This window comes from Rhagoletis zephyria, unplaced genomic scaffold, assembly GCF_001687245.7.
Source record: "Rhagoletis zephyria isolate East Lansing unplaced genomic scaffold, Rhagoletis_zephyria_1.1 Rzeph_scaffold_00282, whole genome shotgun sequence".
Lineage (NCBI taxonomy): Eukaryota > Metazoa > Arthropoda > Insecta > Diptera > Tephritidae > Rhagoletis > Rhagoletis zephyria.
In genome coordinates, this window is record NW_016157366.1 from 218,150 (window position 1) to 240,393 (window position 22,244).

Genomic DNA, 22,244 nt, shown 5'->3' on the forward strand with positions numbered 1-22,244 from the left:
ATATGGTCCAATTACATGCTACTATAAAACTCGCTAGGTGGTGCTGGGGTAGAGTTATTTATAAAAATCGTATTTATTAACCGATTTCGTTCAAATTTTAAATGTGAGCTATGTACCTGTATGATAGAAAATTCTTTTGATAAAAATTTACCCGATTAGTGCCGCTGGAGTTAAGGTAGAAATTCATAACACGTATTCATTTTATGGTAAGCAATGGTTTTGCAGAAAATAAACCCAATGGATGGCGCTGCAGCCGAAATGTATAGAAACCCTGTGTGGTTGGTCTGCTTTGGACCTATGTTTAAGTTATACGAATTTAGTTTTCAAATGTTTAAATGAAGCATGGGGTTAAGTTTTTCTGACGCCCTCATGCACGATCATGCGGTCTTGCATCTACCCTGAAATCAGTTCATAAATTTTACCACGAATTGTAAAAGTGGTGAATTAACAAGGAAAGATCACCGTAGGTATATCAACTGCTTCATTTGAAAGATACTTAAGAGATCACACTACTCATTTAGCTATGTACCGGAAAACTTTTCATCCTATGGGACAGCGAGGATTCTTGGCCTTCCTATAAAGAAAATGCACTTCTGTGCTCTTGAGTTTCCCTATAAGAACTTTTATTGGCATACGTAAGATCATACAAAAAGATTACGCATGATTGGCAGAGATCTCACAGGTGAAAATAAGACCATCAGTAAAGCTCATGACACCAAAAGGGATTGGTATTCCATATGGTATCACAGCGTTACTACTATTTGCCTATGTGTGAGGAGGATACTGCGCCTTAGTGGTTTCAACTTAAATCAAAAACTTTGACTTTACAGACTTATTTTGTTTTTAAACGCTCTTTTGCATTGGCTAACGCAAAAGCTCTTATTAGGCGCCGCGAAGTAAGCGGGCATTGGCTAGTATTAATATAAAAATAATTTTAGCTGCACGTACATACCTGTGTATGTTTGTGTACCCAAGGTATGAAAAGATTAAAAATCGATGACTTAAACTCAAAATTTTTTCCTATAGGGTATTGTTATGTATTCTGCGTGAATGTGAGGCTCAGACTTGTCCTGCATTCGCCATGTTGCATACCAAAATATCCATCTACATATGTGTGCACAAACAGGAATGCTTTGGGTATTCTTTATTTATATACAAATACATACAATTGTGTATATATAGGCATACAGTGTGCGTCAAAAATAAGTATACCCTGACGTTTTGAACATTTCATTTATGTATATTTTCCATACTAAATTTTTCTTATTTTTTGTAAACATATACAAAGTTCATTCAACAGCAAAAACTACGAGAATCAACTTTTTGATCTCATTCATAACTCGGGAAAATGTGGGCATATTTCTTCTAAATTTTCAACTTTTCGTTTCGATTTCTTAGGTAAATTTTGAGTAAGCAGTTTTTAGCCCATTAACGTTTTTCCAGTAAAGCCCACACAATATTTTGTTATGAAAAAAATTCTCAAAAATAAACGGCAGTTTTTAGAAAATTACATACAAAAATTTCTAAGAAACCGAAACGAAAATTTCGATTTAACATTTTCCCCCGAGTTCCGTAAGGAATTAAGAAAATCGATTACGCTAATTTTTTAGTGAGAAAAAATATCGGGACAACGCTAGGGTATACTTATTTTTGACGCTCACCGTATATATGTATATGTACATACGTTCGCGTTCACTTACTTATGCACTTTACAATCCAGTCTAGAGCTTCCACTTTATTTTTATTTTTTGTTTACTTTGTTTTATTTATCTTAAATCTTGGCAGTTTAATCTTGAGCTTGTTGACTTTCTTACTTTATCTCGCTACTCCGTTTTTCTTGTTTTATTTTTCTTTTTAACTTACTTTTTATTTTTTTTTTTAACGAGCTGCTGAACTTAATTCTTTATTTCCTATTTCCTGTGTTTATTGCCAATTGATTTTTCATCAGGTCTACGTGGCTTCACTTTCAATTACACGGATTTGCAAAGGACGCAATCATCGAAGAATATTATAAAACTTTACCTTAGCTGGTAGAGCTTACGAGTTAAGAGGCAGTCTTCGGGAAGTGCGGGTTGATGTTGTTGATTTCAAATTTATTTTAAGGAAATCGATAAATCAAAAGTTTGTGACTACTTCATTAGCAGCGGTGAGAAGTGGTTTACCTTGTGCTGACGTGGCTATGAATGCATGTTTCTTTTTGTATAAAAGATCGCAGGTGTTATTTGTGATGCTTTAATACGAACCTGAAAAGAAAAAGAAAGCGAGTCTTAGTCGATTTATCAAACAGGTATGTATATGTACGTACATATTTCGTAATAGCATTTCATTCGAATTTTTTCATAGTAAGAAACTTATTTTTTAATATACATGATAAGACAGAAAATATATTGAGATAAGCAGATATGTGAAATCTAGCTTTATGAGATTTTTCGTAGTCGATAAAGGAGACAAAATTTTTTTTTTTTATAGCGCTCTCAATAATGAAAATATTTTAAAGAAAGAGCAAATTGCAGTTGGCTCCCTTCTCTAAGATTTCTTCGTCTATAATTGGTCCGGGTCAAAAAAATAATCGGTTATATTCTTGAAAATTCGGTAAAAATGTTTACTGGCGTTTTTTTTTTTAATGCAATATGCCGGAAATTTTTTTTAAAGGTTTATTAAATTCGCAAGATTCGAATATGAATACGAAATATGAATCTCACCATACACTTTTTGAATTTGCCATATTAAATGCGCCATTTTGAATTTTAAAAATTTACTGTCATAGTGACCGCAATCAAACCTCAAAACCCTGTCCGCCATAAAGGATTTTAAAAAACGTCACACATTATTTAAAAGTAAATATTTTTAAACGAATTTTCAAGACTATAACCGACTTTTTCCCTTAACCAGTTTTGGAGAGAGGGGGCTCCAGTTGACAAAGAACGCCTTATATGTATGTATGTATATCGATATACCAAAAGTATTTTAAAAACAAAATTAAATATATTTATTTTTATAAGTATAATACAAATTATTATTATTTTTTTTAACGGGCTGGCCGAGCTCATTTTAATCACTGATGCATTTCAAACTAACTGTAGCAAAGGCTGCGGTCAGACTAAGGCTCTACTGGCTGATTAACTGACTCAGCCTTTGGACACTCTAGTATTCTGCCAGACCTCCTCACAGCACGGATCACTGTCCGGTTAGATTGGAAACAGGGAGCTCTTGCTCCACTCATATCTTTCACTGTCAAAGTTGCTTAGAGGATTATAAGGATGAGCAATTTCAACACTTTCTTTAAAATCGATAGTCGAGTTTTACCGCCGTTTTCTCACCCAGATTATTGAGCATCACTGCGACATTTCCATACAATTCTGAATTTCACTATTTTAGATCATATTGCCTTCAGTGCTGCTTGACTATCGACAAATATAAATATTCGCTTTACATTCTGGAATCCCACTACTAAGTAAAAGTGTAGCCTGTCTTTTTATTGGGTAGGTCTCTGCTTGGAAGACACTGCAATCGTTCCATAGACGAAAGGACCGGTTAATCTGCAGGTCCAACGAGTAGAGGCCATCAGTGTAGATGCATATACATAATTCCATTGAGGCGACCCAATTTTATTTCATCCAGTATTGCTGCATGAAAGATTAGTAAATTCTATAAAACCCACGGCAAACTTGCTAAATATACATTTAGTCATTCTTCACTTAGTTATGTATTATATCTGTACTTGCACCCATACATATGTATACTCGTACCTAAATGATTTGCTGTATAGAAACACATAATTAACAATGAGCAGCAAATTTTCACGTCATCAAAACAGCTTAGTTGCAATGAACAAAAAACGCAAGCGTAGAAAAACCGACTTTTGCATTGCGTAGTGAAAATAAATTTCTTGATTGTCAGTGCACTCTCAGTATCACTTCAATTGAATTTCTACAAAAAAAAAAAAATACAGCAGTGAGATCTAGAAATTATATTTAATACAACACCACTTATTAGAGCAGCAATTCATCAAAACACTTCTTCATTTCTTCTTTACTTTGTTTGCGTTGTCTTGAATGACTACACTATAGTGTCGCTTGCTGGTTGTCCGGCGTCTTGCAAGCCCATTTCCTGCAAATGCTGTAGCGCAAATTGTTTAAAGATGATAAGGGAAATAAGTGAAGCGCTCGAATGCAATGTGATGTACATAAGTGTATACATATGTAGGGTGGTCCAAGAATGCATGTGAAAAATTAAAGTCGGAGTTTTTATGCTCTCACCCCCTTTATTTTGTTATTTTAAAATCAAAAAATATTTAGAGGTCGCTCAAAACGCTCAAAGGTTTCCATGTATTTTATATGGGGAAAAACAACTTTGCGTAGAAATGTTATAGAATTCTTGAAAATTAATATTTTTCGATCGGAAGACTCTGTTTCTCTTCAGCAGATTGCCAGTAATAATACCCAATTATTTTTTTAACCAGTTTTTCGTAGTAACTATATTTTAGAGATCCGCCAAAGCCCACAGAAAATGCCCGAAAAGACAATGGGGGGATAAATAAAAAATCGTTAGTATTAAAAAAACGTTAAATAAACAACTGGGTATTCTTGTTGGGAACCTTCTGCAGAGAACCAGAGTTATATTGATTTTCAAGAATTCTATACCATTTCTAAGAAAAGTTGTTTTTTCCCATACAAAATACATGGAAAACATTGAGCGCTTTGAGCGACGTCTAAATATTTTTTGATTTCCCAAAAATAAAAAGTAGGGGTAAATTTTTTTCGAATAAAAAACAATCCTAGGGGGTTGGAGCATTAAAATTCGGACTTTACTTATTTTGGACCACCCTATTGTACTTACGCAGAGCGCTTAAAACGTCGCGCAATGCCAAGGAAGGGCTTTCGAATTGACTAACAAGTAAGAAGAAAACCCAACTATTTTATCAAGTTGCCGCCTGCCGGATGTGTGCGTAAGAAATCAGTTGTTGGCGGTGGTGGTGTTGGCGGTTAGCAAGCGATGCAGAGCGACCGAGCAATTGCACGCAGTGATTTTGCAGATTTTAATGCGTTCTTCCTTTTTCCTCTGTAACTGTTGACGTTAACGCATTTTATTTGCCTTTATCCACTTCCACGGAGAGTTGAAGAAGTTTTGTTTGAAGTTTTACATTAATCAACTTTGTCGTTTGGCTTTCGAAGCGACAGTTGACTTCATCTGGTTATCAAGCTGCTTAATAAGAGGCAATCTGCTAGCAGTGCAGCAGACGTCTTGGGCGTACATATATATGTAGTTATAGGGGGATCCAAGAGTGATGCCGATCTTGGATAGCAATTAATTGTGATATGGCGATCTTTTTATTTTTTTTAGACAATTGGTGCCATAGGCTTTGGCAAACTTAATCATCAAGCGATACTCAATTGATGCGGATTTAAAAAAAAAAAAAGTATCATGGCCGTTGAGGCACATTTTGAACTAAACGGATAAGTTAGCAAGCAAAATTTGCCATTGCAAAATAAAACTATGCACTAGGGCATTCAATCCCGGGATCTATAAACCCGACATTCCGGGGTCCCGGACACATTTCCATGTTCCGAAATCCTGGGATTACAGCTCCGGCATCCCGCGATTTTTACTGATTCACTTACAGAATGAAAGAGGTATTGAAAACGAAAGAAAAGAATTTATTTGACATGAAATAAGAGAAATACAGAACATCAAAGTTTGTATTCAAAGTGAACTTGAGCCACCTGCACTTGGAAGTGAATTTCAGGACCTGACTGAATAATTGTATTTGTTGAAATATTTTGTGCAAGAACTGTGTAATAACGAAAAATTTGGTAGCAATTGAAAACACAACAAGCTTTTACAGAGTTGTGGCAGAGTTGTTCTTCATTTTACTTTTGATGGCCGTTTTTGGAAAAGGGTTTCTGCAAATATGAGTAAATTTTAGAATAAAAATATTTAAACATCATATTACAAACACTTTTACTAAGGGACATTTTGCTCCGCTAAGACCAAATGTTGTGAGAATGAATCTGTGTGGTTTGAAAAAGGCGAACCTACTGTAAAATGCAAAAAGTTATAATAAAGTCGAAATCCCGAAAAAGCTCGGGATACCGGAATTAGAATTTTTACATCCCGAAATCCCGACGTTGTTAAAATGCTTCGGTATTGAATGCCCTACTATGCACCCACAACGAGTCACTGTTTGGTGTGGTTTTTGGGCTGGCGGTGTCATCGGATCGTACTTCTTCGAAAATTGTGCCTGGCTTAGATGACATGAGCATCTTATTGAATCACCCTTTACATAAATACATCCGTACAGCTTCTTAAAGCAGCTGCTCTTCGCGAAATAATAAACAAACAAGCACGCGTACAGACATACTACTTGCAGTGCTGCCCAAAGTACTGCGATAGTAGTATTTTACTACTATTTTGCGAGGTAGGGGACTGTTTTATTAAAATTTATAAAGTAACTAAAAATATATCTTATTGAACACTGCCAGAGCGCATTGCTTGGTGTAATTTGCGATAAAATTTTCCTTTCATTGAGAGCTCCATTTGTAGTCAAGTTTGTTAATTTAGAGATTTTTTTTATTTTATTTAGAGTAAAACAAGTTCCTTATGTATTTATGTACCAACAACAGCTTGCCGAGACTTACATTGCTCTCCAATTTTCTCTGCACCATAACGCCACCTATTTCTCTTTTGTTTATAATTGGCCTTAAGTTAAGTTTGAATATTTATACAAGCATCAGGGCCATACTCCTTAAAATGTCAAAATACTCCCTAAATGATACGTTTTTTATTATTCTGAAAAAATAGAAAACGGTAACACTGACTCAATGCTTGTATATGCATATGGATTTAATATGCGACAACGCTTGCCGTGGCATGTCGCAATTTCAGATTTGTTTGCACTTCGCTCCGCCGGATTATCGCGATTTTCCGCCTTTTCGCCGCATGCGCCAACACTTTTGTACTGCACAGCGTTTGCAACTTGTTTTCTGCCTGTTGTCTGTAGTTATTGCAACATTTACCGCGGATGTTGCATATTTATATGAACATACTACATGTGTATATACAGTGACTCAAAGAGATGACCACGTGTTGTTTTTAAATATTCGAAATATTTTACCAGCTAAATTTTTTTGCCATTTTTATACAAAAATAATATTCTAAGCCTTAACCAAAACTGTGTATACAAAATTAAGGAAAATTCTAAATATTTTCATCAAAATTTCAACTTTTTGTTCTGAATTTTTGGGTATGCAGTTTTATAACCCATACAATTTGAAGTATTACAAGTACAAGTTTCAAACAGCTAAAAAATTGCGTTGATTTTTAATTTTTTTTTGTAGGCTACTTTTTCGGGTTTTTTAATATAACAAGCGCAATTTACAAAAATTTGCGGTGATATTTTGAAATTTAGTGGCTGACGGTCTGCCGCGTTTTATTTCATTAGAAATTGATACTTATATGAAAAAAAGGTGCAAAAATCCGACACAAAAAAAAAATTCTAAAAAATTAAAGTATGAAACTGTGATTTACACGGTTTTAGCTTACACGATATTTTTATATAAAAATAACAAAAAACAAAGTTTAGCTCGAAAAATATTACGAATATTTGAAGAAATTCAATACGTGGTCATTTGTTTGAGTCACTGTATGTACTCTAATACAAATATACAAACGTGCATACTCAGCTAAGCTTTGAGTTCTGTAAATTCCTGTTTTGCAGCTTGTAGTAGAGCGGCATGTTTCTTCAGCGCCGTTGACATAACTTAACGACACTTTCTGCTATTTCCTCCGTTCCCACTTGAAGCACTTTTATCAAACATTTAGATGCCTTGTCTCTTCTTGTACCGGAATTGCAAGGAGTTTGTGGGTTTTCTATATACATGTGTATAGTTTTTCTATCAAATTTCTATTAGTTTCACTTCGCTTGTAACTTTTACTTGTAGCTTGCATGTGCTGCTCACCATTCCCTATTCAAACATTTTGGGTACATGTGGATATAAATTTTTAAAATGGAGGCTGCCAAATAGCTGCGTATTACAAATATTGCGAATAATGAAATTCCTTAACATACAGTGTCTTTTGAGCGCCAAATTTAAACTCCATATGCAATGCAATATATAGTTTTTATTTGAGTATTGGTATGCTACATATACATACAGAGATTCACAAAGTTGTGTCATCTTGATAAAATGAGACAGGGTAACAGCGATTGGTAAATGCAATTATTGTTGTCCCGAAGCGCTTCACTACACCCTAACAAATTTCAAGACGTAATTATAGCTAAATATATGAAAATTATCTTACTATCACAGGCTTAATGCAATGCTTATGAATAGACAATAGGGGTATTCACGATCCGGTGCGTACTGTCTAGCATGGTGCATAGATAGCATAAATAGCATGATTGGCTAATGTTGTTGTTTTTTGAACACATGAAACACCCCAAAATTATCCAATCATGCTATTTATGCTATCTATGCACCGCATGCACCGGATCGTGAGTACCCCTAATATGCTTTTCTAGCTCATCTGTTGTGCAAAAATATTAATTGGTTGGTTACCAACCCGTGAACATAAGAAACATAGTAGTCCGTGCGTGAAAAAATTGCTAGTCAAGAGTAAACCTTCTTCTATATATTTTGAAGGAATATTAATATTTTCAATCTGGTTATTTAATTTTCTTTTGCGGCTCGCAGAGTTCCAATTACTGAGCAGCATTGCGTAGAGATTTAAGAGACTGTTCGAGAGTTTGGCAACTCTAGCAAAGTTAAGTATTCAGCAGAATAAATGATGATAGCTTGGCCTTTCGTTTTAATATCAGCAAATATTTTCAACTCAATTCACATGGAGTTAAAAAGTTCTGAAAAAGTTTGTCAAAGGAATAACCAAACCCCATTATTTTTGCCTGCCCATTTTGCTGCTGCTCTTATTATTTAATTGTTTTTGTTTTAAGCGCATTATTTTTGTGGTCAATAGCAATAACCGCCTAAGTCGAATTAAGAAAGAATTGAGTTGTGCATATGCATATGTTACAGTGTTCTGCAATTGCCAGCTGGGCGTTATATGTAGTTATAGAAGACAATTTTTTTGTTTCCCCATTAGGCTACATTACATTATAAATGTTTTAAAGTTTTTCCTCGAATTCAGGATTTTTGACTTGGCGATTATTTTTTATGACCACAGATTTAATATTTTTTAATAATTTAATAAGGCAGCAAATGGCGGAAGCTTTGAGCCAAGTGTTTAGTTCATCAGTTGGTTTTTCACGATTTTTGAAAAAATTGCTAGTTATGAATTTGCATAATTCCGTCCTCAATAAAAATAATTTTTAGAAAGATATTGACTCCAGCGTCTCCTATTGGCACAATTTTAGAAATAGACATTTCAACTTCTGTATGTACGTGGATAGTATACAAATTTTCTGAATTTAAATCGAAACAGTTTTAGTGATATATCGACTCCAGCGACATTTTAAGGGATGATTTTTAGAAAAAAATATTTTTAGTTAACACTTGTTTGGAATTTTAACCAAATTGGACTGTACACCCAGCTTTTATAGTTATTTCTACTCCGTCGAAAGCCATCGGATAAATTTTCAAACAAAATATTTCTTTTTAAATGTGTAGCTAATACATTTTCGGAATTTTAATCAAATTTGACTTTAAATACGGTATTTTTTAACTTCACACAAAAATTATTTTGTGTTGAAACTTTCTTACACACCTTTCCTTTCGTGATTTCCAAAGTTTTAACCGGGCTGACTTACGGTTTTTCATATTTATACATAAAAATGTAACTTACGTTCCATTTTCAGAAGGGTGGCAACCTTATTTTGAATATTTTTTGTATTCTGTAGTAGCCTTTACGTAGTATTTATAGTGTGCCATTTAATATAACTTGCTTATTTAATTCATTTTTCATTTTTGTATAAAGGTGGTAACTCTTTTTGTTTTGAGGCTCAAAAATAAGGTTGAACCAAAACCTTATCAAGCGCTCATTCCTTTGACGCCAATCTTGTAATATTTTATTTACTTATTTAATTGTTTTACTAGTATCGCCTTATTTTAGTCAATTTTTATAAATCCTTAAGAAACATAAAAGAAACCCTTGCCTTTGGATCACAGAAACCATTGGTAGAAACCCTTAAAACGTCTGATAGGTAGTTTTTGAGTTTAACGCATTTAGACTAGAGATGGGCACGGGACTAAATATCTAATTCCGACCCCACCAATTCCGAAACTCAGCTTTTAAGTCCCGAATCCGCCCATCCCGACGTTTTTCAGAATTGTACCGTGGGCCCCGAAATCTATCACTAAGAAATATTCACAGGTTTTTTAAATTAATTTTAAATATAAATATAAATTATAGTAAAAGACCTGGCATCTTCCGATTTTTTTGTTTTGCTTAGCTGTTCGTCCTCGTCTCAATAACGCATAAAAAGTGCATATTACATACATCGTTTTTAAGGAAGATTTTCTGGGTTTCAGGCGGAAAAATTCCTACAGTACTTCCCGAGAGCGCCAGTCGCGGCCAATTTGAAATTAGTACCGTGGGTCCCAGACAAAAAAAACAAATAGTTTGGGGCATTTCATTTTATAATAGGGGTATTCTCGCAGTGTTGCAAAGTCCTTGCATGGATCAGGGATTGCGCTGTTTGCAAAGCTGTTTTGACCAAGCAAGACTTCGAGAATATTCTCATTGTCGTTGTTGATGTTTCCTTCCGACAGGGTAGGAGTATGATGTATTTTGGAACGATTTTCCGTCATCCCTTGTTAAATTTGGTTTGGAGACAAACCGGTTTCGGCGTTGTGCCATCTTCAGTGTAATTTTTCGTTTATCGAGGATACCCCTATTATGTGTAGATTTTAAATATATTTAATTATGATTGTGATTGAAAAGGTATCTGCTATTGTAATAGAAATTGTATTTGGAATTGTAGTTTTAATTTTAATTGTAACTGTAATTGTAATTCGGTTTGTAATTGTTATTGTAATGGAAATAGTAATTGTGAGTTAAGCTGCAATTGAAATAGTAATTGTGTCTGTAATTGCAATTGTAAACATAAGTGTGATTGTAATTGTAATTGTAAATCTTATTGTAATTGTAAATGTATTTCTTATTGCAATTGTATTTTTAAAAGTAATTGCAACTGTAATTGTAATTGTAATTTTAATTATAACTGCCTTTGTAATTGTAATTAAAGTTGTAATTTTGTAATTATTAAAATCACAACCCTATTGTACTTCAATATAAAAGCTCTTGGACATTTTCTAAAATCACTGTTTATCTGGTACTATGGTGATGTGGTATGTTTATCACTTTGTTGGATATTTTGAGTGCTGGCGTGCCGCACCGTATGCACTAATACACACCCCTAACGTGCAGTGATGAGGCAATACTTGTGCAGCAGAGCTCATAACATAGTTGTGCGTCATTTTATGCACAACCGATTGTGCAACGGAATATTACACATCACCTATACATACATTTATACATATACATTTATGTATGTAAGTGCGTCTGTGGCACTCCACCCCAGTATGTATGGGTTTCTTTGTTCGACATTTTGTCGCGCTCTTTTCCGAGAAATTCCGCACGACAAGTACTCACCAGTAATTAATTTCGTTGGCTGCAGGATGTACACCAATAATGCGCCGCAAACTTTGTGGAACCCACCTTGTTGCATCAACACGAATTTCATTTGAGTTGTACGAGTATCCAGCTGCAATGCAGTAAAATTTTGATGGCAAACAAAGTATTTGGGGCGGCCAACATTCAGCCGGGTTCCCTCATTCAGTTGAACACACTGTAACACTTTCAATTCAATAAATTTTCGACGCTTTTCCGTGTGTTTTCAGCGACCATGTGCGGCTGCATTGCTACCACGGGTGCATTCAGAAATACATAAAGCATCAGTCTCTTTTACTCCTAAACTATATTTGAAGGAAATTCCTTATTTTCGCAACTAAATAAGTTCCAATTAGGCATTCAACCATGTTTGGGCATATTGAACATTTCCATCCATTTCTGAGCAAACCCTACATATACTGGCTTGCAAGCCCGCCGTTAACCGCAGTCATTTAGTTTGCTTGTTAAAATATGTTTCGCGCATCTTATGAAGAGCGCAAATTTAATTTACTGTGTGCGCGTGTTCTTCGGTGAATGCCGTAAATGACAAAGATGGCGCACAACCTCTTACATACATCTGCCTTTATATTTAATTCTACATACATACATACATATGCACGCATTATAAGCCGCATAAATTGTGTGGCTTCAGCACAGCTGGTTGTGGCAATGCGGAAGTTGCTGCAATGCGTGGCGTTGCAATTTCAATTTTGAATACCAACACACACACACACACACACACACACATATACGTAAACGTACACAGAGAAACCAAGCATATGTATGAGCATAGGCCGCATCCACCGCCGCCACATAAGTAAGGTGCTCACTTTATTGCATTCACAAAATGCCGCATATTATTGCAATCACAACATTGTAACACTCCAGTTATCCCTGCACTCTGATGATGACGATGACGACGATAGCACTGACGATAGATTGTACAACTATGCGTCGTCGCCTGAGTTTGCAGTGAATGTTCAACGAGCGACCAGACAATGTGCATGTTTCATACCATGCATACCAGTGTTTATATTTATGCAATGATTCCCTGAAGGAAAAGAAATACTGCGTATCTGACCATGATTTTGCAGATAATATTTCGAATATACAGTCATATCCGTTACCTTAATTCACAAAGGGCCTAACCAACGTTTTTTTTTTTGAAACTACAGAAAAAAAATAAAAATAAAAATGTTTAAGTGCTTGTACCAAAAACAATGTAGTTACATGCTACTTTTTAAAAAGCTCTTTCTATAATATTTTTTGCTTATGTAAAATAAAAAAAATTTGTTGGTTAGGGCCTTTGCGAATTAAGGTAACGACATATGTATGTTGAGGAAGAAATTCTCAACGCTTTTGAATGGCGATACCAATGGCCCAATTGATGCATAGGAACCCACACCAACGTATAATATAAGGATGATACTTATGTTCCATCACTAGCCCCTTACGAGCCGACCGTGTAACGACTGATCAGTTTCAAGCCGTCGACAAAAAGCTGTTAGGGGAATTTGGTCTAACGAATACACGGGCGAAGATATGCATCCCAGAGTAGAAGGAGATTTTGCTCTTTATGACAATGGCCGTAGGATAAACCTTCCAAACATTGCATAAAAGGTCCTATTGACGATGCGATACGAAAGCCAAAAGCAGAGTATAAATGCATCAACGCGAATGTGTTCCAATAGTTTTGTCCCGCTGGATTCTCTATTCAGACCACGGTGCGACGCAAATAAATATACAAATTGGTTTACCAGAATTTTTGATTATTGTTAGCACAGTTCGAGAAAAACACACTTGAAATTGAAAAAAAAAAACAAAAGGACAAGCATTTATATACATGGCAAGTTTTTTTATCAAGTGGCTTTGACTCAGCACTGTGTAGCTGTAATTTATGTTTTACAAGGACAAAATCCAGGTACGTTAATTTTGAATTATTTGCAATGAAATAGCAACAAATAAAGTAGTAAAACAGCAATTTGAGTTTTTGAATTCAGTAAAGAAAAATTCATAATTTCACCATATTGTGCGTTGATAAGGAGATACATACGTTGTTAACGAAGAAATAGGGCCATATGTATATAAGTATGTATATTAGGGTAGTTCGAAGAAAGTAAAGTCGGAATTTTAATGCTATCACTTTATAACGAAAAATATATGTTTGTTTTTAGTGTAATAAAAAAATATTTAAAGGACCCTAATGCGCTTAAAAATTTTCAAGAAATTTTGTGGAAGAAAACAATTTTTCATAGAAATAGTATATCTAGAATGATTTTAAACCAATATTTTTCAATCGGAAAAATCTGTTTCTCTTCACGAGAATAAAAAGTGATAGTGCCCAATTGTTTGTTTAATAATTTTGTAATATTAAGTATTTAAAACGCCAAAAATGTAATGGAGGGGGACCCATACTAAACAGTTAGTATTAAAAAATGGTTAAGTAAGCAATTGGGTATTATTCTTTCAATTCTTCTGAAAAAAAACAGAGTTTTCCGATTGAAAAATCTTACCTTCCACAACATAATTTTTAGCTGCTTTGGTGACTTCTAAATATTTTTGATAAAAAAAACAGGGGTACTTTTTTCTCTGTAGAATAATTCCGAATTTACTTTCCACACGTGCAAATTTAGACCACCCTAATGTGTGAACATATTTATGTAGTACGGTTATCAGAAATTCTGTTTTTTTTTATCCATATACATGGATATAAGAATGGATATCCTAATATACGGATAGTCCCAGTCCTGTTACAGGCGCATGCTTAACTGCAAATATGTTTTCCTAAAGGGATATCCGTTTCGGTTCAGATATTATGCTGGGTAGGTATATCTGAGAGTATGCTCCTGCATGTTTTTTCCTGATACACAGCTTCTTTTTATGGGCTTCGCAAACATAATCTGCTGCGTTAGCACCAGTGGTTTTAGTACGCACAAAAGTGCGTACCTATATATATATATATATGTATATGTATATTGTCTAAATCCATAAGTGCATAGTGCTTAGTTTCTAAACTAGTATTTGTGAGGTTTTTATTTGTGTACTCTGCGGCAGATTTATCGATTGAAATATTTTGTTTATTAAATTTTGTATATTGCAAGCAAAACGAAAAGGAAAGGCGTAAACTTTGTGGCATAACATATGTTTGTATGTATGTTCAGCATCCAGTGTTGAAAGTAACTAAGTTTCGATAGCTGTTATTTTCTGAAATGTCAGATTTTCCACTTATTTCTACTTTCGCATTAATTCTCATTTTGATTGGCCATATTATTATATTTACAAGAAAAATATTCAAAAGTTATGTCAGATACTTGGTATTTGGAAAACTCCAACAACTTCATTTCCTCGCCAATCAGATGCCATGGTGGAATGGCCCAACTTAACCATAGGAGAGCACAGTACTGAAACCGGTTTGCCTGCTACTTACTGAAAATTGCCAAGGAATGATGGAAGTTCGTTTCAAAATACATCATACTCCTACCTATCTATCGGTAGCATTAGCAACCAAAGAGAAAGAATTTAAAAACTTAGTTATTTTTCTTGAGTACCTTGACCTTGGGTCTTAAATTTTATTTAACAATCACACTTCTGGCACCAATCATAACGTTTTTGTTTATTATTCAAAACTTTCCTTAATCTCCTTCAGGTCCGATCTCTGGATTGTTAAATGAAACTTTCGCGCTAATCACAAGCCATATCTCCATTGTACGACGATTAGGTTACCAAGCTAGTCTCATGAATGAACTTCCTATGCGTGGTTGCAGCGCCTCTACATACATACATGCATACCTGTGTCACCCTTTGTTTTAGTCCTTGAAACTAGTGTCTTTTTCTATCGACAATTTCGTCGTTCTTCTTTGTTTTGCTTTTACCTCTCANGCAGCCGCACCTACTGGTGAACAGACGCTGCAGACTTCAGTGAGCCCTTAAACCGAATAAGTCAGAGTGGCCCCACCGAAGCTCCCTCTCTTTCTGCCGTGACCCAAGGCTCCACTCGGATTGGTTACCGCATCTCGCACATGGGTTGCTCACGTTGCCCAGAGTGCGCGAACGAGGACGCAAGAGTCGGGATTGAGTATAGCCATGCAACTGTAACTGCATACCCAGCGCAATGACTATACCCCATTGCACTCCAATTAATAAATTTAATTAATCATTAAATTTACGTTAATGAATAATTACAATATGGGTGTCAAAGGAAACAGGTTGAAAAATCTTTATTTCGAAAAAATTTTGTTTTAAAAGATTTAATTCAATTTATGTGATAATTTACAAAATGGAGTATCTATCGACTTGCAGAAAAAACTTTTCAGCTTTTCCAAATCTCAACATGTTTATTCTGATATCGATATTCTGAAATATAGATATGCAATGGTAATATTTTTAAAAGAATGGTCGACTAAAAAGATACGAAATATAAGTGGTTTTGTCTTGTACTAAAATGGCCGAGATAATAGCAAACTTTTCTTAAATAAAATATAATTTATTTTCTTTTTTTGCTACAATTGAAATGAGAACATTAAACCGAACGCGGGCGGAGCTGCTGGCAAATTCTAGTAAAGAATTTACAAATATGACGAGTATATTACGGTGCTGCACCAAATATGGATTGAAACTGGTATGCAATGTGTATACCTGCTGTAACAAATTATGGACATAAAAATAAAAACAACGATGGCAAATAAGTGCCTTTATAAAACGAAAGACAGTTGTTGTGCGACAAAGTAGAAAAATGGAGTTACTCAAAAAACAGCAACTTACAAGTCAAGACGGCGCGTTGCAGTATGGAAAAAAACCCCAGCTAAAGAAAAAGCAGCGCGAAACATGAATTTCGACTTGAATTGTACCAATTGTACGGACGTAAAGTAACTAGTAGTAAGTATGTCCAGCGCAAAGTTGCATGTGAGCAAAGGACAAAAAGCGCTCAACCCTACAAGTGAATGCCAGGCACAAAAGAATGCCGCAGCTTTGGCGACGTTACAAATAAGCAAAAAGACTGCGCGACGCTAATAGGCAGAAACACAATCAAACATACTTATGCAGTATATAGTAAGACATTAAACAAGAAATAACCAAGTGAAGGCATTTGCGTCTGAATAACTAGCCAAACTGTAGAGATTATTATGAAAACGGCAAGCGTTGAGTAGAGAACTTGTGATTTCGTAGGAGTGCGGAAAGGTGGCTACTATTTATTGTTAAATGCTGGCCAATTAAGGGCGTTGGGTGCTCTGTACTGATATTTGCTATTTATTGGAACAAAAAGCGATAAAGTATTTAGCTGATGTGTACAGCATATTCCCAGCAGAGATAGCGCAAAACGACCATGAATTAAGTATCTAAATTAAATTATACACTAAGTTCACCAAACTAGCAAACTTTTGCGTTTGTGTTTCACCGCATCGCTTTAGATTATATGCCTGTGTAGCACTCAATTTTTTATTGAAATTTCAGACTACTGTTAAGTTGTAATTTAGATCTTCCATGACTCAGAAACCCTTTTGTCCCGATGTTGGTATCAGTCATCTTGACGATAGCAACAAATATACTCACACACTCATTCACAAACTTTCACATTTATAATATAAGTAGGATATCAATTAACTGGTCAATTTAATTTACTTCAAATTTGAAGACCGCTGGCAGCATTCGTAAACCCTTTTTTGAAACAAAGCTTTATTTCTCCACTCCTCCTTTCTCGTTTTATACTCTTATAAAATATTCTATATAAAGTGTTAATTAAATTGATTTAGAATTTCCTAAACAGGTGGCAACTCCCTTCAAATAGATATATTAACGAAAAAAAGCTTTCTTAAACTTCTTTCGATTGATAACCACATTCAAAAATTTCGTTATTGTTATTTAAACTGATTTTAACTTTGTGAACAGGTGGCAACCACCTTACAAAATATTTTTGAAATATGTAAATCGTTTTTCGACGCGTTTCATTTTGCACCTACCTTCTTCAGATATTTTCTTTATAGATGGAATTTAGCTTGAAAATGGTGGCAACTCGCTTCAAAAGGTAACTAGACGAATCCGAAGAAGTCTTTTTGAGAGAAAATAGGGATTGCGCTCAAGGCTGATAGAGTGGCTCTACCGTATGATCGTCCGTCCGATTGTGTCTTATGCATCCGTAGCATGGAGGCAAAATATCACAACAAATTGCCATAATACGCCTTAACAAACTGCAAAGATTGGCTAGACAGCTGCAACTTCGACTATCTAACGATGGCTTCTTCACAAAGAAGCCTCTTGTAGGTATTGTTGGGAAGATACCACGGTTGGAAATATGCGGATTCCATGACTAACGAGATCTGATTTGGCAGAAAGTTTCAAGCGATAATCCCCGATCGCGAAGATTTGGCAAATGGGCTCCCTGCACTGGATTCCAGATACGTACACTGGTATACAGGCGGTTCAAGGATGGCGGACACAGCAGGTGCAGGTATTTTTTTGACCTAGCAATTAACTTACAATCCTCAGATAGCCAAGCAGCCGTTCGGGGCTTTTTAATCAGGACTATGACATCTAAGCTTCTAACCAGGCTGTACACCCGCTACAAATTTTGGGAGCCAAAAACACGGTAACACTGTGCTGGATACCAGGCCATTGTGGAATCGAAAGCAATGAGGGCGCCGACGAGTTTGCATGAGAAGGATCGCTAACTGCCTTTTCGGGAGATGAACCATTCTGTGGTATCAGTTCGTACTCTTCGAGAGCCATATTTACTGAGTGAGTACATACACTCTGAACGCAGTAAGTACTGAGAAGCGTGGGAGGGCCATACACAGGCCAGGCTCTTCGGCTGGCACTACTTTTGGGTACCTGACCAGAATTTCTCGGAAGGCTTCCAAGGCACAAGTTCTTGTTTCGTTGGATTCGGGCGATTAACGCCCACAACTATCGAAGTATTTATCCTGTGTTGGCGAACAACAAACAATCTCTGGCCATGAATTTTATTTGGACAGTTCCCAAGTGTGGTCACAGAGTCATAATGCCGGCTCTGCCTTGAAAATTATAAAACTTCAGAGCATATTCTGTGTCACTCTCCGGCATTGAGCAGACAAAGATTTCCATTCGTGACTCTTAAAAAAAACTTGAAAAACAATAGAATTTCGGCGGTAACTTGCACTAATTACTTACTAGTATGGACCAAATTTTATAACACTTTTTGGGTGTTCCTCCCAAATCGTAGGTACAAGGTGTTAAGTTGTTGGGATATTTCACAGTCGCGGTCCATACATGTGTATGAGCATAGAAAAAAAACAAACATACAAGTATACATTAATATAAATCGTCAAAGAAAGGAATATGTCTGGCAAAAATATGTGATCGCATTGCTTTCATTCGCCTTTTATTTTCTATGGCTTTCTGTTTGCTGTTTATGTTTTCAGTACACGCACTTATATACATACATACATACATACATACATACAATCAAAAACAATCTTCTTTGAGGCACTGTAATATAATAAAATGTTGTGCAAACGATGCCATTAGTGATTCTATTTTAGTTGTTTACTAGAAGAAAAAACCCCCAATAAAGTATGTTTAAGTACAGAAGAGTAGCAACAATGTTACCAGTAGCAACTGCCATACAATAACAATGTCACGGGCAACGCTAAATGCCAATAGCGGCAACATATCAATAAGCCAGTTATGTAGGAATACTTTCATTTAGCAACCAACTCAACTAAAAGGCAGTGAGTGGCATTGTTTACGCAAAGCGACTGTGGCCAAGTATGGGTAGCAGCAACTGAAGCAGTAATAATAATGGCGACAAGTGGCAGACAATGATCTTGGTTGGGCCAGCAGAGTATCAGTGACAACAGTTGTAAGTACATATCTCTAAACTGTATCTGCGCATATGCTAGCGGTAACTTTAGTGGCCAAGTGAGTGAGGTCCATGGCTCCGTAAGGGCATATAAATAGGTTTGTATGTACATACTCCAACTCCCGCAGCGGCAGCAAGTTTTTGTAATTGCTGCTTTAATGTTTCTTTTTGTTATTGCATTACCATTATTGCGATATAAAACCACTCTTGAAATTGTCGCTAAATGTTCATGGTCATTCGCTGAAATGTGTATCTTTATTAACAGCAACAGCAACAACAACAACAACAACTAAACATGCTCTGCCGATGTTGGACTGTTGTGGCGATGGCGTTGCCATTGGCTGTCACTGCGACTTTTGATGTTTTGGTGTAGCCAACAGACCATTAAACATAGCCTACTGAAGACTATTATGAAAACAGCTTACAGCTTGTCAATGCTTTTTGTTTTTAGCCTTTATTTGGTTTTCTTTGTTTTTATTTTTATTTTATTTTTTTTATTTAGCTGAGCAAGAAGTTTCTTGGCTTCTTATGCTCATAATAGTAAATCGAAAGGATGTGCTGTGACTCGTTAAAGTTAAGTAATCACGCGCGCTGTTGTGGAGGAATAATGTTGAAACTATCAGTTTTTATTGCTGGTGATTGTAGAGCTAGTTGTGGCTACTTGAGTGCACTCCTTTAAATGTCCATATATGTATAGTTATTGACTATGTTTATTGTTGCCAGAATGTTAGTATGATTGCCAGTGGTGGGCATATTCAAACACTTTTGTATTAGGAATTGTTTTAACATTAGAGTAAAAACAAGTAGGTACATATTTAAAAGTTGCTAAATACTAAAGTAAGTATACATAATTTAAGTATTTGGAAGATTCATTGGAAAGATCTGCTAACGAGAAAGTGTTAGCGACAGCGATTTTGGCTTTTAAAACAACAAAAACTATGAATTAAAAAAAAAAAAAATAAGTTTATGGAACTCAAATAAAATTAATAAATATTTTTCTTTTTATAACAAGAAAATTTAAAATTTATAATCTAAATTTATAAAGTAACATTTTCGTGCAAATTTTCGATTTATAAAGCACTTAAAGTCTTCTCTATTTTTTATGAATTTGTGTGTAAATACATATGTATGTTCCTAAAAAATTATTAAATAAATATATTCTTCCTTCTAAAGCAAAACAATATAAAAATAAAGAAATAAGAAAAGAAAAATAATACACAATTTCTTAAAAATTAAATTAAAGTAAAGGAAACTATCTTTTTAAAACAATAAAAACTAAAAATTTAAAGTAAACTGAGTTAAAAAAGGAAAAAAACGTGTATTAAAAACAGCAAAAAGGACAAAAAGTTTCTAAAACTTTAATTACGTAAAAAAATATAACTTTTTTTTAAAGTAAAAAAATCTAAAAAGTAAAAAAATAAATCAATTAAAAAAACCGAATTAAAAAAGAAAAAAATAATACGCTCACCTAAGATTCGTACCACTGATCTCATTGTGCCTTGCACACCGGGCAATGGCAACTGCGCGAGCAAAATTTTATACATATGTAGTACATATTGACGGCCGTGTGGGAAATCGACCTTTCCCCGCAACCAGTTCGAAAATGCTTTATCTCAGAAAACCTTTCCAAAACGCCATATTTCGGAATTTGGTTGAAGAACGCCTTATTTCAGAATTCGGTTAAAAATCGCCGTACCACAACATATTTTCGATATACTTCAGTTGAGATAGGGCGTTCTTGCACCAAATAGGGCGTCCTTGAAAAGTTTTCTGGGATAGGGTGTTTTCGAACCGGCGACCGAGATGGGTCGATCTCCATTGGTAAAGTGCTATCTGTCGAAAAAGCTTTGCACTAAGGTTGCCAAGGGAGCTTTCTTACTAAGACCTTCGTGCCAGAATAAACAAAATCTTTCAAATTATCTTGCCTACTGTTTCTCAATTGTATCACAAAAGACTAGCCACTATCTTATTCGGAATTCGCCTATTAAACTGCTAAGCATTTGCCACTGTCTACTAGTCTGCATCCGATTGCTGTAATGCCTTACTCAATGTCGCAAGAAGCGTTGGTTAAAAGCGGCTGAGCGCAACTGCCACATCCAGTGGATCTTTCTTTCCGGCCGTCTTCGATTTTTTTTACTTGATTTGCGCGCGCTAAAAATAGCAATAAATCCAGTTTTGTGCCAATTTTTTTGCTCTTAGAGCGTTCAACTTGCTTAGAAGTTGTTGCTGAAAAGAGGCACATAATTGGCTTCAGTTACGCTAACTAGAATCACAATCAAACTTGAATTAAGTTGCATAGCTGACAATTGACTTTATTACGCAGAGGGTACTGCTTAATATGAATGTATATCACTGATAGCAGCCATTGAAAGAAGTCGTTGACAATCGATTGAAAAATTATGATATTATAAAAACTTGAATTTTAATCCTTTTACACTGTATAACAACATACATATTTATGTACATACATACATACGCTGAGAAAAATATAAACCATATCGTATTGGTTTAAAAAAAAAATTCTTCTTCTGTTCAGAAATTTGGAATCGCTAACATGGAAAAAGCGAGTAGTAGTAGTAGGTGACACTCAGATCTGAAAAGTATTTGTTTAGCGCAAAGCATATTGAACAGGTGGTAGAAGCAGGGCAGCTGATTTATTGTTTTTTTTTCAAATTATTTGGTCTCTAAAATGTCAAATATTTTTAATTGATTTTTCCGAAAACTCAAAATTGTCAAAAAAATTTGCATGTGAAGCCTTTTTTCATATAAAAGAAGAAAATCAGCT

At 35.2% G+C, this 22,244-nt stretch overlaps 1 protein-coding gene across 4 annotated transcripts in view; it reads right to left on the reverse strand.

Annotated features, from left to right (window-relative positions):
• The window catches only part of Tl (toll like receptor), a 152,157-nt gene that overhangs the window by 71,971 nt on the left and 57,942 nt on the right, over window positions 1–22,244 (reverse strand). Inside the window, exon 3 of one of the 4 annotated variants that reach the window (XM_017610110.1) lies at window positions 1,701–2,243. The exons of the other annotated variants lie outside the window; for them this stretch is intronic. The gene's annotated coding sequence lies outside the window, so the exon portion shown is untranslated. The remainder of the gene's footprint in view (window positions 1–1,700; window positions 2,244–22,244) is intronic. 4 annotated transcript variants of the gene reach the window in all.